The following is a 4,192-nucleotide window of genomic DNA, read 5'->3' on the forward strand; positions in this document are numbered from 1 at the left end:
TAAATTAAAGTGACCAGACGTCCCGGATTGTGCGGGACAGTCCCGGATTCAAGCTAGTCGTCCCGCATTGTAGAATGTCCCGGAAATGTCCCGGATTTCAACAATCGCTAAAATCCGTTTTTGCTTGACTGTTATATCTGACAAATATGTTGAACTGCTTCTGTTCTTTTTAAATGCAAACTTCAGGAAAAATTAACAAATAACTTTTATTCATGAATCAACGTGGCTCATTTTGCTTGATTTTTTCTATTTCTTTTAGTTCGTAAATTTTAAGTTAATGCTAATTCTTTAGGCATATTGCTAGATTCTTGTTAACCCTCTTTAAGTGAAGAAGTCTTCAATCTTGTCATAATTTTCGTTTACCTTTTTTCGAAAAAATATTCCAAAAGTATTTTCAGAAATATCGATGAATACACCAAGATATAGGTACAACCATACTACAGCAATCGACAGGGCGTTCTTTGAGTAATACAGATCCCGTCAGATAAAATCTCAAGAGAAGCATGCCAGAGGCAGCTGGATTCGCGGAAAAAATAGTAGAACTTTTAAAGCGGACATGAATTCTAGTTGGATAATCTAAATGAATTCTTAGAAGATTATTTTGCGAAATTTTTGAGTAATGCCTGAAAAGTTCCTATGAACAAAGTACAATTGCTTTAGATACGAATCTTCCAGCGAAATACTGAAAAATGCCTCTCCAAAAAAAATTCTCGAACACATTGTTGATGTTTTCTAATTTTTTTGCTGCAGTCGCTTCGAGGTTTTCTTAAGCAAGGTAGCTTGAAATTACCACAAGATTTTCCCTGTTTTGTTAAGGGTTTTTTTAAAAACTCTTACAGCTATTCATCTAGGAATGCCTGAAAAGATTCTTCAAGATATTTTTCTTCGAAGTTTTCACTAGCTGTTCTTTTGCAGGTATTTTTATGCATTTTTAAAGTTTCTCCAGGATTCCCGTCAACAGATGGGTTTTTAGAAATGATCAAGGGATTACTAAAAAAGTTACAATTTGCCAAAGACTCTTCTAAATTTTCTCCAGCAATTTCTTTTAATGTTTGGACAGAGATTTTTCATGACAAAAAAAATCAAACCATTCGGAAGAGTTCTCTTGACATTTATAGATATTAATTTCAGGAAAACCAGAAAAGATGTTAATAAATAAAAATATGGATCTCTGAAATAATAATATCAGAACATTGACTTGAGATTCCTGTTCAACATGTACAAGTCTCAAAAAGTTAACGGCTGACGACAGCATAATTTCTATTTTGCACTTGTTCGCTTAAAAAACGCTTCAGAAGAGCTGGCCTTTTTTCACGAGATTTGTGTGCCTGAAATCGTGAGGAGGCACGAAAGTTGTGATTCTAACAACCTTGTTTTTAAAACATCCTTATAAACTATGCAGCGGCATCTTTTTTTATATATCTTCATGTTAATTTTTTTGGACACTTTTAATTTAAAACTTATTGTTTCAAATGTATTCTCTATGTCTTGCAATATTGTTTTTTTAATTTGGGGATTTATTTTGCATTATCTATATTTCATAAACATGTCAAACAAGTTCATAAAAATTTCAGCATTTTTCGAAAGTTTAACAATAATTTTAACTTCTCTGTTTGTTACGCCTGCAACCTGTATTTTGATATTATTAGTCATTTTTCAAAAGGGTTACAGAACCACTGAAAAACTTACAATTTAAGTTATTTAAGTGTCCCGCATTAGTGCAAAATATATCTGGTCACTTTAATTTAAATGAAAGAATGAATTTGAAAAGAAAACAATTGAGTGAACGACAACTATTTCGAATCCTTGATAAAGATCCAATAAGGATCGAAACGTTGGAGAAAGAAATCAAACCGTAGTTTTTTATTTTTACGAGAAGACTGATACGCCGAAAAGATCCCAAGAGTATAACTGCAACAATCGTGATTAAAGCAATTCAAATGCGTATAGTGCAGTGTAAATTTAGCTCTCCAAGCTAGGGACTATTAATATTAATTTTAACTAAGCACAACATTCCCCATCATACTAATTTAAAAACGTTCTTTTTCTGGTTTCGTTGAGCTACTAGTCTAAATGTTTGATGTAAGCGCATTTGAAAACCATTTTCGCAAAATCCGCGCCGAAATTAGCAAAAACGCGCGAAATCCGCGCGAATCGCAAAAAAACACGAAAAACGCAAAAAACCGCACCATCTGTAACAGCTCAGTCACATGCCTTTGGAAATGATGTACATAATGGATGTCGAAATCATCTATACGCCTGAGGCCGTTTTTATGGTTATAATTTTCGTAAAATTGCTCACAGTCACATTCTATTAAATTTTATTGTCAGAATAAAACTTTTAATACTTGACGATTCGTACAAGAAAAAAAATTGTCTAATAAATTATGCAAAGCAAAGATAACCGTACACATCGTAGTTGCTACTCGGTGATTGACCAGAACAATCGAAGTTGCACAGAGATCCTATGAGGAAGAGCATAACGAACGGCGGGTGGTGTTCGCCGCAGCAAAAGCCGCGCTTAAGGCGAAACTGGAAGCATTTTCTCACTTTTTGGTTTTTGATTTTTTATTAAATAACGAAGCAATATTTTCAAAATCGGTTTTCGTGCACATGTAGAGCATAGATCAGGGTATCTCCTGATTTTTTTTCGTGGTGGAAAATGTTTTTCGTTTTTGCAAAAACCATTTTTGAACAAAATTTCACAAAAAAATGGTTTCCGCAAAAATGGAAAACATTTTCCACCTCAAAAAAATTCAGAATATACCTTGATCCATACTCTACATGTGCACGAAACCCGATTTTGAAAATATTGCTTCGTTATTTAATAAAAAATCAAAAACCGAAAAAATGAGAAAATGCTTCCAGTTTCGCCTTAAGACCGACATAAGAGCAAGCAAAAAGGCCTGCTTTGAGGGTCTTTGTCAGAGTGCCAATGCGCCTACAGGATCGTTATGGTCAAGACGAGAGGTGCGATGGCTCCTACAGAGCAATCTCCAGAGATGTTGGAGGGGATCATCGGAGGGCTTTTTCCGCGTCATGATCCTAGTCCTTGGCCTCCTTTCGTATGACAGCCGGGGACTGGGGCTGGCGATGAGGAGAGGGTCACCGATGTGGAACTTGCGGGGATAGCTAAGTCCCTTAGCGTAGGTAAGGCCCCAGGTCCGGACGGAGTTCCGAACCTGGCCAATTGCCAAAAGCGAGGAAACCACCCGGAGACTCGTCGGCATATAGACCAATATGCTTGATTGACACGGCGAGGAAGGTGCTCGAAAAGATCATCCTCAATAGAATGTTGAGGTTCACCGAGGGCGAAAATGGTCTTTCGAGCAACCAGTACGGCTTCCGGAAGTGGAGGTCCACCGTAGACGCTATCTTGTCGGTTACAAAAACCGCCGAGAAAGCACTCGAGCCTAAGAGGAGGGGAATTCGCTTCTGTGCGGTAGTGACTCTAGATGTAAGAGATGCGTTTAATAGCGCCAGTTGGTCTGCTATTGCCGATGCGCTCTTGCGTCTGGGGATACCGGGGTACCTGTACAAGATTCTCTAAAGCTACTTTCAGAATCGTGTACCAGTTTACGACACGGAAGTGGGTCGAAAGTGCTTTCACATAACCTCAGGAGTCCCGCAAGGTTCCATCCTGTGTGTTATGGAATGTTGTGTACGACGAGGTGTTGAAGTTAGAGCACCCAGTGGGAGTGGAGATTGTCGGATTTGCCGACGACATTACGCTCGAAGTCTACGGTGAAACAATCGAGGAGGTGAAGTTGACTACCGACCACTCGATCAAGGTTGTGGAAACTGGAGCTGGCTCACCACAAGACTGAGGTGACGGTTTTTAGCAACCGGAAGTTAGAGCAGCAGACGGAGATTACACTGGCGAGTTCACTATGCTGTCAAAGCACTATGCTCCGTCACACTAGGGTGTGATGATCGCCAATAAGCTTACCTTTGGTAGCCACGTCGATTATGCCTGTAAAAGAGCCTCCACAGCTATTGCGGCACTGTCCCGGATGATGTCCAATAGCTCTGCGGTGTACGCCAATAAGCGCAAGCTTCTGGCTAGTATGGCGGCCCGGCGTGGGGCACTGCGCTAAGAACTGAATGCTACCTACGGAAGCTGGAAAGTACTTACAGGCTTAAGAGCCTGAGGGTTGCGATCGCGTACCGTACCGTGTCACACGACACTCTC

This window comes from Aedes albopictus, chromosome 1 (genome assembly GCF_035046485.1).
Source record: "Aedes albopictus strain Foshan chromosome 1, AalbF5, whole genome shotgun sequence".
NCBI lineage: Eukaryota > Metazoa > Arthropoda > Insecta > Diptera > Culicidae > Aedes > Aedes albopictus.